The following is a 15,880-nucleotide window of genomic DNA, read 5'->3' on the forward strand; positions in this document are numbered from 1 at the left end:
CAGATCCTCAATTTGTAATGCAATATGATAAGAGCATTTGAAACACAAATTGAACATATATATTTATCGCAAAACTTATCGAAATACTCATTTGTAATCAACATCTTGGAACTTACAAAGATAATGGGAATTACAATTCTTAAAGAAGAGTTTAGCCAACATACCTCCCTTGAACTTCCTTACACTCTAAATGTTTCGGAATTCTTAGCAACTTCAATCTATTTTAGAAATATGACAAATTGAACCAAAATTAGGAAGATGATCATGGTTCTAGCTCATTTGAGCATTTTATCAAACACTAAGTGTGCATTAATGTTCCAAGGTCCTTTTATGGAGAATTCCATCATCCCACAACCCAATCTCTACCATTTTTAGCTCAACAATTTTCCTACACACTTTTATAACACATGCATGTAAATAAACAACCCTCCTGCCCAGAAATTATCTTGCTAATTATCCAATTCTACAGAAAATTCGAAAGTGAGGGTTAGGGTGTAGAATCTTACCTCTAGGATGAATACCTAGTGAGTTCCCCTTCTTAATCTTCCAAAACATGGGCAAGAATTGAAGAACAATTATTGAAGAACACCTGTCACTCTAGGGCACTCTCTCTCATTCTAAAATTTCAGATTATAGCTCAAAAGTAGACCAAAGAGTGTATTTAACGAAATAGGGTCGGGTTTTAAAAACCCAAAAATGGAGCTTCGGAATAGATTTTGCAGTCGCATATGCGACCGCATAATGGATATGCGGACCGCATATCGGTCACATAATTACATACCAAAATAACCAAAATCTATCTGTGTATGTGGTCACTATGCGGTCTGCATAACTATTATGCGGTCGCATAGTCGACCGCATAATTTCCCCCAGACTGGACCTCTCCTGCCCACTTCTGCGGCCATTATGCGGCCTACAGAGTGGTTCTGCGATCGCATAATGGACCGCAGAAACGCGCTTTTCGGCCAAAAAATTTCCTTTACTTTCCGGTGCATTGTTTACTTTTCGGTTCTTTCCTTTACGTAAGAACCATTCAGCACCACGAAACATTATTTTCTTTTGCAAAATTTTACGGGGCCTTACATTCTCCCCCACTTAAGATCATTCGTCCTCGAATGAGGGTAAAAATTTGTTATTAGCATCTTATGCAACTCAGTTTTCATACCACACACCAGCAACCCCAAATTTGACTAACTCCCAAAATTTCCAAGAATTTCGCCAGAGATTCCCTTGTAACTAGGCCTATCCACCTGTCAGAGAGCCCCAGAAACACATCCTAACAGCACACACATAATCCGACAACGTAACATTATACAAAACAACACCAACTGTGGCCTCACAAGCAATTATATTACCAGAACGGAACACCCTTAACAACAAATGTACAAATCATACATAATTCATAGAAAGCAACTCTTAAAATGTTTTATTTCATAGATCACAACTTTATAAATACATGGTCATTGAAACAAATAAGGATACTTTTTCTTCATTTCTTCCTTGGCCTCCCAAGTAGCCTCTTCAACCTGTTGGTTTTGCCATAGCACTTTTATGTATGTAATTTCTTTATTTCTGAACTTTCGGACTTGCCTATCAAGAATGGAAATTGGAATTTCTTCATAAGTTAATTTCTCATTTACCTCAATAGTCTCAACCGGAACAATTAGTGTCGGATCTCCGACTACTTTCTTCAACATAGACACATGAAACACCGGGTGTACTAATGACATCTCAGGTGGTAGCTCAAGCTTGTACGCCACCTCACCAATCCTATGAATGATTTTGTACGGTCCAACATACCTCGGACTCAATTTCTCTTTCTTACCAAATCGTATTACACCCTTTATGGGGGAAACATTCAAGAATACCCAATCATCTTCTTGGAACTCCAAATCCCTACGATGAATATACGAATAGGATTTATGATGACTCAGAGCAGTCTTCAACCGCTCCTTAATGATTTTAACTTTTTCCATAGCCTGATGCATGAGGTTTGGCCCTATCAAATCTGCTTCCCCAATTTCGAACCACCCAATGGGAGATCTACATCTCCTACCATATTAACCCTCGAACGGTGCCATTTGAATGCATGGTGATATCTATTGTTATATGCAAATTCTATGAGTGATAAATGATCATCCCAACTACCTTTGAAGTCTAGAACACAAGCGCGCAACATATCCTCAAGCGTCTGAATAGTCCGCTCTGCCTGCCTGTTAGTCTGCGGGTGAAAGGTTGTACTAAGATTCACCTGAGTACCAAAACCTTGCTGAAATTTCTTCCAAATATTAGCAGTGAATTGTGCTCCCCGATCAGAAATGACGGAAACAGGGGTGCCATGCAACCTGACTATTTCTTTTTTATACAACTGAGCATACTGCTCCGCTGTGTCGGTAAACTTAACCGGTAAAAAGTGTGCTGATTTCGTGAGTCGATCCACAGTCACCCAAATTGAGTCAAACTTGCGCGGCGTGCGCGGTAATCCTACCACAAAATGCATATTAATCCTTTCCCACTTCCACATTGGAATTTCTATATTCTGTTCCAATCCACTGGGCCTTTGGTGTTCGGCCTTCACTTGCTGATAATTTGGACATCTTACCACAAAATCTGCCACAGTCCTCAACACATAAGAACCATTCGGCACCACGAAACATTATTTTCTTTTGCAAAATTTTACAGGGCCTTACATCCACAACCATATTCAATCTCTTACCAACTGTCTTTCTAGATGTAGGTATCCTTGTATAACGAAAAAAATAGAATTTAGGAGTTTGAATTTTTACAACTGAGCTCTACCACATGATCTAGAGTAAGAAGAAAGAGTGACAATCCTAAATTCCATGTAGCCTCCTGCTTATGAGTCTGGTGCACAACACACCCATAAACAAGACTCTACTAGACACGGCTGGTAGACTCCCTAGGACATAACTGCTCTAATACCACTTTTGTCACGACCCAAACCGCAGGGCCGCGATGGGCACCCGGTGCCATACACAACCGAGTATCAACGTAACATATCTTTCTTATCATACCGTCAAGGGTAAGTGGTCCAGAAGGGCCGTCATAAGATAACCGAAATAAAACATAAAGGAATACTAGATGTAGGACGACCCAACATGAAATAGAAACTTATACATTGACATGCGGGCCTACAAGGCTGATATGATCATTTGTACACTCAAAACATAGGCCAATAAGGCCATACAAGTATCCATATACATGACATCTGTCTATAAGCCTCTAAGAGTACATAAATGTCATAAAGGTTGGGACAGTGCCCCGCCATACCAATCAATACATGTCCAAATCATACTGGCCAAATAGGCAGCTCCGAAGCAAGTGGAGTGCACCAACACCTTCTGCTGAGATGATAGCCTATTAGGAGGACTGCCAACCTGTCTATCGGTACCTACGGGCATGAAATGCAGCATCCCCAGAGAAAAGAAATGTCAGTACAAATAAAGTACCGAGTATGTAAGGCATGCAAGCAGTATATAAAAGACATGAAAGAAACATAGAGTAAAGGACTCAAACTGTAAGTCTGAATAGCTCTGTGAATCATGAAACATTTATAATGTCGTGCATCTGAGTATAAATATAATATCATGCATAGGTATATGTGTACATAACATCATCAAACTTCCGACGCCATCCCATCATATCATCTTTGCCTCTGTGGGCAAAATCATCAACGTATACCAGCTGATCAGGTGGTGGTGCATATATGCGTATATAACACCATCTGGTCACGGGTCAATATACATGTATAAATGGATGCAATGCATAATGAAGTAAATCAATAAGATCTCTTAGTTAAACTTTATCAAGTTACGTATTTTGTTTGAGACCCATGAACAAAAGATATAATAGTAGGACATATGGGGAATCAAGAACATAGGCAACCCTAGTACTTCTAAGAATAGAGTCATTTGTGAAAGTTCCACGTTTGCTCGTTTCGTTTATATCATATGGATTATGCCAAAATAAAAGAAGGGATAGCCTTAACATACCGCAAGTCGTCAATGCAACTCAATAACAAGCATACGACAACTAGCGTGCCAACCCTATAACAAAGAAATATATGTACAACTTAGATGGCGCTAGTATATCACATATCTCAAACGATAACTCGATTCTAAAATAAAACGGGTAGCATTTCCCCTGATTTTACTGCTCCCTCAAGCCTACTATAGGCGAGATACAACCACAATACAATCAGAAACTCAAAAAAAACACAACTACAATTCGGGACCTTCAATACAACAAAAACCCCAAAATATACCATAACACACCTAATCAACATGTTATCAATTAGCCTGAAATTGCAACGACGAGCGACCATCCTACTACCCTACCACATGTGGAATTTCTCCATGCCCTTCATCCTTCCAAACTCCATAAATTAGCAACACAATAGGCCAACACGAGTGGACTACAAAACAGTCCACTGAAAGTGAAATAAATCAAATTCACGGCTTTCGATCACCGTCCCGTGAGTTCAAACTATTAGGAAATGAATTTAGCAACCTTCTTTGATATATAAAATCTTAAATACAGAAACTATACATTTTTGTAACTATGAAGTACCTTCCAAAACTCAAACTACAAGGAAAAAGAGAGGCGATATAGCGATACTTACGTTGCAAGGATCGTTCTAATGTTATTGCTACTTGATTTCGTACCCGGGATGTTAATCTTCTTTGAAACCCTAGAAGAGAGCTTAAGGATATATTTATGGGTGTTTTATGGGTTTGTTCTATGGAAAAAGGAAGATAAATACGACCTAAGACCTTAATATATCAACTTTTGAAAAGTCAAAGGGGTGGTAGCTTGGCACCCTATCACTGGCCCATCTTCCAACACTTATATCTTTTTATCTGGATGTCGTATAATTGAACGGCTAAGAGAGTTGAAAACTATATTCCAATACCTTCAATTAGGTATATAATATTTCCCAAAAATACCTCATATAGCACACGAAATGTATTTCTCAAAAAGCTTCAGCGACACAACTACTTGTCACCTATGCAGTCTGCGCAGTCTCACAAAACTGCAAATATCTCTCTACTCTAATGTCGTATCGACAAACAGTTTAATCAGTTAGAAACTAGACTTGTAGATATTCAATTTCGTATGTGGACATCCTGTAATTCCAAGTATATTGGGAGAAAAGCTCTGCTACATTTGACCTAAGTTTCAGCCCATTTATGAATGTAACTTGTGATGACCTTTGCCAACTTTTGTTTCACAACTCGCTTGAATTCAAAATGTAACAAAAGACCATAATAAGCCTAAAATAACTCATAACATAACCTCCTTATGATGTTAAGAACCTAGTCTCACCCCAAAGTGCATGTTATAACATTCCAAAATTATCGACTTTCGACGAAACTTATTTTTCGTTTAGCTTCTAAGCTTTCCAACCCTCTTGGTACTTGTTATCCATGATCTTAAAGATTTGTAACCTCTACGGTATCATTATTAACTTACTTTATAGAGTTTTCAAAGATGATTTTATTTCTGAGCTTACATCAATTGACTTACGACGTACTCTTACGTGCGAACACATGGGGTAACATTTTGCTTGAGCTATTATAGGATTTTGAATGCTTGATTGTCATCTTAGTGTACTATATGATCTTGCATTTTGGATGTGTTGATGGATCTTTCAGTTATTCATTGGAGGAATAAAATAGATTCTTACAGCCTGTGGACGAGTGTGGACTCGGGAAATTGATTGATTACATAGTGGTTGTATCCATGGCAAGGTCATAGAGGATGTTAATATGAGGTCATATAGGTGGGTTATCTTTTGTGAGCAGGTTGGAGGTCACATAATTTCTTATGAGGTTCCTATGAAGAGTTTTACCTTCTGCCCAATGGGATGTATGTGCTACAACATGGGTCTGGATCGCTTGAGTAAGATGGCATGACCGTCACAAGGGTGAGTACGTATTGTGTTGATAATTAGAGATATGTTATGGTTGGTGCAACATGAGGTTATGAGAAATTCATTTGAGTAACATCGTGGGATCATGGTGGTTAAGGAAGAGTAGTCAATATGTGTGCTCGGATGATGTGATTGTGGCTAAAGCCAAGTAGGGGTGTCTGCCATCGGCGATTGGGTAATCTTGTCATGTGTTGTTATAGATTCTGGACTAAGGGGCTTATGGATTAGTTGTGACTTGAGGAAGATGACTTCGAGAATGATTCGAGCAAGAAATTATTGGGTGTGTGTTGTATTTCACCTTAGTGGTATATGAAGGTTATAGAAGGACTCAGGTTCGATATTCTTCTATGGGGGTTAATCTGAAAGAGAAAGGGCTCGCTCAGTTTTTTATTCTTGAAAGATTCATGTGATAAGGTATCTCTAATCATTCATCATAGTTGGGTATGTTTTTGGGACTAGGACTGAGTGGGTGACTCTCGATAAGGTTCTAATAGATTCAAGATTTAATATGTGGTATCTAAGAATTTTTGAATTTGTGTATGACTAAGGAATTAAGAATTTCATTGGATTGTGAAAGAGATTTGGAGCATCTTTATATCATTATCGGTTTTGCGAGGCAGTGTTTGAAAGATGGAAGAAACCGCTTCAGATTCATGAAAGGTCTCTTAAGAGTACGCATTTTGGTTTGAGGTACTATTGGATGTGTAAGAAGGAATAAAATGGCTTATGAGTCTTAGGACAACGAGATGTCATGTTGGGATAACTTGGGATGGGTTTTTAATTGAGGTCCACAGTGTACTAGGAAGGAGTAATGTTGCCGTGAAGGCGAGTCATGAGTAATCTGAAGAAGTTGGGTCCGTTTAGCACTGGCTAGGATCAGCGTGGTAATAGTGATGATAGGTTCCCTTGGTATAATAAGGCTTTGCAGGTGTTTTGTGGTAACACTTTTGGGTTTGGCAGTCTACGTGACTTGGTTTATTCGATTGCTTGGTTATGCATATGGATTCTGAAGAATTTTTCGATGATTTTGACCACGACTTGCGATTGGTGTCTTCTACAAGCATGGGAAGTTTGTTGCGTGTTGTGATTTCTCCCTGAATTGAGCTACGAGGAAGGCTTATGGTTGGTGGAATGTGTATCTTATTCGTGATTCAGACTTGATAATAAGATTCTCATATCTTCGTATATTAGCATGATAGATGCAATGAGCTATGTGGAATTAGGATGGAATGCAGTTCAATTATGAAAGGAATGTCATGAGTTTTAGATAGCATGGAAGATTTTAGATGTTTAAGAGTATGGCAACGCTATCTATTAACGCCTGGAAGGATGTATTTTGTGGAAGATTCTCTGTGTATTGATCTGCCGATGCTTAGCTAGTACTACAGAAATTGCATGGTTGGTATCCATTGATGTTCAGGTTTTGCTACTTGGTGCGGAAGGTTATGGGAGCATCTCACATGGGGTGATTGTGTTTGCACAATGTGTTAGTCAGTTAAGTAGAAGAGTTAGAGATTAGGTATGGAGATTTTTGTACTCTCGTAGTTTGAAGATTATATTTTTGAGAAGCGGACTATTCCTCTGGTTGCGGATTGTGGAAGTGTGTACAGGATTTAACAGCTGATTGTACATGTCATAGATAGAGTCACTGTGAATTTTTGGAAGGCTATTGACTTATTTTGGAATGATCTAGATCGGTTTGGAGGCCCATTGGCTAATGAGCATAATTCTTCTACACTGGATTGGATTTGCTTGCTCAGAGCATTATTTTCTATGGGTGTGTCATCAGGCTGAATGGATGTTATTCTTGCCCTGATCTGTTTCATGTGTTACACCCTTATGCTACGAGAGGTTGTGAAATGACTTGTTTATTCACGCGTATGTCCTGGCCATGTTTATGCCTTGTGGCGATATATGATCAAGTTGGCTCTTGGGATGTTGATTTTCTTATTGCACCATAGATGTCGTTGCCTTTTTTGTAGCACATTATTCTATCTGTCTCCCCATGGTTATGTTTACGTGATTTACGTGCTTGTTATTGATACACATGTGTTTGGTGAGTATGAGAATTATAGCCCAGTGGTTATTGATGATGTTGTGTGAATCGGGTTGCATGCCGTAATCGTATTATGTGTGGATCAGGTGGCATGCCACCATGGGAATATGTGTGGATCAGGTTGCACACCTCAATAGGGTTATGATGGATACGATTCCTTGAGCTTATTTTGTGTGTTTTTCTTCTCCTTTGTGGGATGAAGAAAGGATTTTCTATCAGAATTGTGTTAATGAGATTATATGGATTGAAGTGATGTGAGATCACTGACGGGTATGTGTATGATGAGTGATACAGTGATTTGGAAACTTTGGAATGACGCTTGGCACATTCAATGACGAAGGTATGTTTAAGTAGGGAAGAATGTAACGACCTGACCAGTTATTTTGAGCTTCAGCATTTCGTTCGGCGGTTTGAGACTTTGAGCAGCTTCACTTGATGTACTATGATTTGCATGTATATTTGGGTTCGATTTTTGGAAGCTTTATATTAGAAGAGTTAATCAAAGTTTGCTTTTGGGTAAATAACCTCGGTATCGAGATTTGCTTGTTTCAATATGTTTGTATGGCAATTTTGGACTTGGATGTGTGATCGGATTTGGATTCGGAGGTTCTTAGAAGATTTTGGCTCTATTTGTTGGAAGTTAGCAAATTGAAGAATTGAAGAGACCGGAGTTGAGTTTGGTGTTATCGTGTTTTGATTGGTGTTCTACGACTTCGGATATGTTCATTTGGTTGGGACTTATGTGCAAAGTTTGGCTGAGATCCGGTATGTCTAAGTGTAATTTGGAAGAGTTCGACAAAGTTTTAATACTTGAAAGTTAAGAGAGTAGTTTGGTCTTTGATTCTTAGTTTTGATGTTATTTATGGTGTTTCTAGCCTTTGGATAAATTTGGTTTATTTATATGGACTTGTTAGCTTGTTTGGACGGGGTCCCGATGGGCTCAGGTGAGTTTCGAGGTGGATCTCGGGTCATTTTGAACCACTTTGAGGCTGCTGGTTTTGAGGTGGATCTCGGTAGTAAAGACACGTTTGCAAAGAGTTGTTGAGATGGGAATGTTTGTTCATCGCCGTCGCGATTTGTTGTATGTGGTCATAGAGTAGGATCTTGAGGCGGTTAGTTTTTTAGTCGTCGCATTCACGGAGTTGATGTCGCGATCATGTTTGGTGGAAGAGTTGGTCTAGGCATTCGTATGTAGCGGTCTGCATTCACATAGAGGAAGAGGCCTGGTGGGGGTAATTGTACACGTCCGCGATGGGTATATCACTTTCGCGTTTGAGGCAATGCTAGAGAGCTTCACGTTGGTGCATTGGAGGACACACTGGTATAGGCTTATTTTTGGGCAACGATAGTGTGCTTCGCGATCGCATAGCGTTGGACCGCGATCGCGAAGTGTTTACCTAGGGTAGAGTTTTTGTAATGACCCAGCCAGTCATTTTGTTTTTGATCCTTGTTCCCCTGTTTGATATTTCCCCAATGCCTGTTTGATGTTTTGTAATTTATGGAGATGGTTCATTCCGGGGGGGGGTTTAAGGGTTGGAGTGAATTGGAACACTTAGTTCCTTTGTTGGAAGCTTAAGTTATAAGAGTTAACCAAGGTTTGGCTTTTGTGTATATGGTCTCGAATTAGGGATTTGAGGGTAGGATTAGACTTGGTTTTAAAATCTAATCACATATTAGGACTCATAGGGTTATGGGTAGTCGAGATCTACCTCTCGACTTGGGTTTTGACCATGTGGCCCCGAGTTGACTTTTGGCGATTTGATTAAAGATTGAAGCTTTATTGTTTGGGGTTGCTTCTTATGGTTTTATTTCACGTTATTGAGTTGTTTTTGGCAAGATTCAGGCCTTCACGTTGGAAGGATTTTTGTAGTATTGACTTGGCTCGTTTGAAGTAAGTATCTTGCCTAACCTTGGATTGAGGGACTAGTTGCTTGAATTGTTGATGTTGGCTACGTGCTAGAGGTGGCGTACCTGCGAGGGGTCGAGCCCATGTGCGTGTACCGAATTTATCCATGCTCGGGGTAGTATTTAGGCTATATTATGCCTTGATTTAAATGTTTGTGATAATTGATATCATACTTTATATGTTGTACGACTACGTGATTTCATGAATCTTGCTAGAGATCATGTCTAGGCTTATTTTTCCCGTTTGAACATGATGCTCGTTGTTGTGTGGCGTATCCGCCTAATTTGAGACGTAGTTGTACACTTCGCACATGTATTAGTCCATGAGTATGTGATTTGATATCTGCTGACTGTATACATGTATTCTTGTATATGCTTTCTGTATTATGGACTAAATTGACAACACATGAGCTGTCCATACGGGTTGAATTGATAGTGGCATGTAAGTTGTTCGTGCAGTTTTTATAGCACATGAGTTGTCCGTACAGCGTGTGGATACAAATCCATACCCCTACGGTCGTCCACTCATATTTCTTCTTGATGATGTACACACGGTTATAGAAAACTATTTAGTGCTGGGTTTTTGTGTATCTTCTCTATATGCAAACTCCTTGGATGTATACATGATTTTACTGCATATCTCCTCTATATGCTTGCTATGTACTTGTATACATGCCTTTTATGCATATCTTCTTTATATGACTGGTATTGTTACTGCATATTCGTACATATTTATGAGTTGTAAAGATTTATCACGTGAGTATCATTGGTGATTCCTGCCACTACCTCTTCGAGGTTAGTCATGATACTTACGAAGGACATGGAGTCGGTTGTACTCATACTACACTTAACACTTAATTATGAAGATCTAGCTGTGGTTCCTAGCTGAGAGTTGCACTTGATCATTGTTGAGTTGCTGAGAGACGAGATAGAGTCGCATCCCAATTGCAGTCCTTGGCGTCTCTTTCCATTTCTATTATTATTGGTGTTGTTGTTGTTGTTGTTGTTCCGACATTATTTTATATTATCAGACTTGTACTTCCGTTTTAGAGCTCATGACTCTATAATACCAGTTCTGGGGGATTTATGTATTGAGGCAATCTTTATTTATGATATTTGACTCTTAGATTTATATATGATGTACCTTGTTATCGTGTTTGATTATTGTTTTATGATTTGGCTTGACTAGCAAGTGGGTTTGACGCAATCACAACCAGTGGGGGGTTTTGGATCATGACAAGTTGGTATCATAGCCTTTGGTTCATACGTTTTATTTGTCATGAGCAAGTTTAGTAGAGCCTTGTGGATAAGTACAAAGATGTCTGTACTTATCTTCGAGAGGCTACCAGACTGTTAGGAAAAACTTCTCTTTCTTTCATTCTCTATCGTGCAAACTTATTTATGCTAAAGTTTGAATCTTTGCTATTCTATTCTCATAGATAATAAGGACACGATCTGCCAGATCAGCTGAGGAGGCACTAGTACCCATTATCAGAGACGCGAGAGGCCGGGGCCGAGGATGAGGCCAAGGTGGAGCACGCCCCCTAGCTAGAGCCGCTACAAGAGCAGCTACTGTGGAGCCACCGGGCACTTCTATTGAAGAGCAGGTTCCAGATTATGTTGAGCCGGTGGGAGAACTCAGGCTCAAGAGGAATCCATTGCTACACCTAGTCTTCAGGAGACTTTGTCTCATATATTGAGCATTTATACGAGTTTTTCCTAGGCGGGTATGATTCTAATTGCAGTAGCTACCTCACAGGCTTGGGGAGGAGCCTAAACTCCCATCACACACACACTAGAGCAGCTAGCTCAAGGTTATCAAACATCGGGGGTTCTACCGGTACAGCTGACCGTTGCAGCTCAAATTGAGATTAATCTATCCTTGACTGCTGAGGAGCAGAAGAGGCTAGAGAGATTTCAAAGACTTCATCCTCCTCATTTCAGTGGTAAGCCTAATGAGGATGCATAGGGTTTTCTTGATCAGTGTCAGCGGATTCCATGCACTTTGGGTCTAATGGACTCAAATGTAGTTGACTTTACTACTTTCCATTTAACAGGGCTAGCATATAGGTGGTGGCAGATCTATGAGTCGGACAGGACAGCTAGCGCAACACCACTTACATGGCATCATTTTACAGTTCTCTTCTTAGAAATGTTTATTCCATAGACTCGTAGAGGTGATTGGCGTAGTGAGTTTGAGCATCCATGCTAATAGGGTATGACTGTGACACAGTACGAGATGAGGTTTTGAACTGGCACGTCATGCAGTGTTCTTGATCCCTACTGAGAGGGAGAGGGTTTAAAGGTTCATTTGGGGCCTCAACTTTGGTATCCGATATGGCATGACCTAGGAGGTTGAGACTGATTCTACTTTCCATCCGGCAGTTGAGATTGCCACGCACTTGGACCATATTCGAAGGTAGGAGAGTGAGGAGCGGGACTCCAAGAGGGCCCATGGTTTAGGTGGTTTTGGTGGTGACTAATTTGGAGGCCAGAACATCACAGTAGTGGCCAGTCCAGTCAACTCAATAGGTGTATCGTGGTTCTTCAGCCAGCCACATTCATATAGTGCTCGCCAAGCCAGTCATCTTTTTGATTAACAGTACAAATTTCACATTGTGCTTTATCCGTTTAGGGTTCTTTGAGCAGGTATTTAGGTTCCTATGGTAGTCACAAAGCTAGTAGCCTCGCCAAATGAGGGTTGCTTTGAGTTGGGTGACTTGGGTCATATCAAGAGGGATTACCCAGACTTCTGAGCAGTGTAGTGCGTTAGGGCACCCTGCCCATAGTTCCTATGCCAGTAGCTACACCACCCGCTCAACCATCTAGGGGTGGGGCCCAATCTGTTCAAGGCCCTCCTAGAGGGGGAGGTCAGTCAAGTGGAGGGCAGGCCCGTTGCTATATATTATCGTCTAGACTGGAGGGAGTTGCTTTAGATGCTGTGATCACAAGTATTGTTTTAGTGTGCCACAGGGATGCTTCAGTATTATTTGACCCTGGTTTTACTTATTTTTATGTGTCATCATATTTTTCATGTTATTTGGATATGCCTCATTATTGTTTGATATTTAAGTTCATGTATCTACACATGTTAGTGATTCTATTATGGTAGATCGTGTGTATCTGTCTTCTGTGGTTACCATTGGGGGATAAGAGACTAGGGTTGATCTTTTATTACTCAATATGGTTGATTTTGAGTTAATTTTGGGTATCGATTGGCTATCTCCATACTATTCTATTCTAGATTGTCACGCTAAGACCGTGAGATTGGCGATGTCGGGGTTGCCAAGGTTGGAATGGAAGTGTTTCATTTGTCACACTCCTAGTAGGGTGATTTCTATTTTGAAGGCACAACGGATGGTTAAGATGGGATGTTTGGCATATCTGGCCTTCGTGAGAGATATTAGTGCTGATACTCCTACTGTCGAGTCAGTTCCTGTAGTGAGGGAGTATCTAGATATATTTCCTGCAGATCTACCGGGTATGCCACCCGATAGGGATATTGACTTTGGTGATTCTGGTGCTAGGCACTCAGCCCATCTCTATCCCACCATATCGCATGACACCAGTGGCTTTGAAGGAATTAAAAGAACAGTTGCATGATCTATTGGGTAAGGGTTTGTCAGACCTAGTGTTTCACCTTGAGGTGCACCTGTACTATTTGTGAAGAAAAAAGATGATTCCATGAGGATATACATTGGCCACAGGAAATTGAACAAGGTTCAATAATAAGTATCCACTGCCACACATTGATGATTTATTTGATCAGCTTCAGGGTGCTAGGGTGTTCTCAAAGATCGGGTTATTATCAGTTGAAGATCACGGCTTTGGCGGTATGAGTCAGTGAGTAGCTTCATTTAATGTATTATGATTTGCTTATTTGTTTTTTTTTTTTTTATGTTTGCAGGATTCAAGATTGATTTGATGGAATGATTCTCAATTTAGAAGCTTTAAGTTGGAAGAGTTAACCAAGATTTGACTGTGATACTTCATGGGTATGAGGGTGGTTTATCTTGCATGCATGTATGATAAAGAGTGTGGGGAAAAAATAAGCTATAACCATGAACGTTTTCCTAATTCTGGGTTCAATTTGTATATTGCTAAAATAGATTGAGGTTGCTAAGGATTCCAGATAATTGTAGAGTCTAAAGAAGCGCAATTGAGGTATGTATGGCTAACTCACTTCTTCCTAGAATCGAACTCCTGGTGTCCGAATAATTGGTGTAAGTTTCGGCTTGATCATACTAGAATTGTTTGCCTTAGTGTGTTGGGTTGGAAGATTCACGTTCCCTAATTGTTTTGGATGTTTACCATTTCATCATGCTACTTGAGAACGTTATTATGATTTTCCAAGTTCCTTCCCTTATATGTGTAATGCCTTATATGATGATACTTATCGACATGAATGAAGAGAAGAGTTTAGCCAACATACCTCACTTGAGCTTCCTTACACTCTAAATGTTTCGAAATTCTTAGAAAGTCACTCTATGTGCCTAAGATTCCCAAATTGCTCATATGTGAATTTAATGTCTTGAATGGGAAGCCTTATTATTGTTGATAATGGAATTGATATTTGAATGTGGAAAAAGGGATCTGGAACTATGAGATACGGCTAAGTGCCAAGAATGACTTTGTAATAGTGATCACTAGTGCTAATGAATCGAAAAGATATGAAAGAAGTATTATGTGAGATGATTGACTAAAAAGGTAACGTCTTGGGTGAGACAGCCTTGAAATTTAGAGCTGGGGTGATTAAGTCTTACCCTTTTGGATGAAGAATTTGGTGCTCTACTTGAATATTTCCAAAGCTTTAAGTGATGATTGAAGATCAATTTGATGAAAACTTAGGCCCTCCCTCTTGAAACCTCTCTCTCTCACTCTAGAAAAATCAGAAAATGAGCTCAAAATAGACCTAAGGGGTGTTTTAACGGATTGGGGGTCAGGTTTTAAATTACGAAAAAGGGTGCCCGACACAGGTCTGCGGTCGCATATGCGACCGTATAACGGTTATGCGGTCTCATAGCTCTCAATAATGAACAAAACAAAATGATAGACACGGGCTATCACTATAGAATCTCCCAACAGGGGTAAACACATAAGCAGAGTACAAAATCACAAAACTCACCCATATGTGAAGCAAGATAGAAGGAATTACCCCGATAAGCAGAACGGGGTCAAAATAAGAATGATGCTCCTCTATAACAATCGAAACCATACCTGTAACGACACCATCTGGTGTAGCAGCCTCAGCCCTACCATAGAAAGCATATCAACAGGTCGTGCCTCCTCTTCTAGGGCACCCTCTACCTGCCTGTCCTCCACCCCTAGCTGGCTGTGTAGGTGGAGTAGCAATAGGAATGGGGCCCGTAGCCTGAGTGCTCTGATGAAATCTGCCCCTCCCGAGTCTGGGACAATCTCTCATGATGTGCCTAGTATCACCACCCTCATAACAACCCCCTTGCGGGTGTGGCTACTAGTACTGAGTCCATGCCGGATAATTGGAATAACCATTGTTGGAACCTCGTGCCGGTGGTGCACTAAAAGATGACTGCCCCACATGAGTACCCTGACTAACTGGAGCATCACGAGTAGTCTGAAATGCGGACTGGGCTGGCCGACTGCCCGAGCCTCCGTCATGATGGGTCATAGCTGAAGAGTAGAATCCACTAAACCCTCCAGAACCTCGAGACTTCTTGGTCTCCTTATCCTCTCTCTCCTCACCCTGAATGCGCTCTAACATCCCGGTAATCTCCACCACCTGCTGAAATGGAGTATCAGTCTACAACTCCCGAGCCATGCAGAATTTATGATCATAATTGAGCTCCTCAATGAATCTGCGAACTCACTCTCTGATTGTAGGGACCAAAGTAGATGCATGACAGGATAACTCACTAAACCTGATGGCATACTCTAACACTGTAATGGTGTATTGACGCAGCGGCTCAAAATCTGCACGCCATGCATCC

This window comes from Nicotiana tomentosiformis, chromosome 8 (genome assembly GCF_000390325.3).
Source record: "Nicotiana tomentosiformis chromosome 8, ASM39032v3, whole genome shotgun sequence".
NCBI lineage: Eukaryota > Viridiplantae > Streptophyta > Magnoliopsida > Solanales > Solanaceae > Nicotiana > Nicotiana tomentosiformis.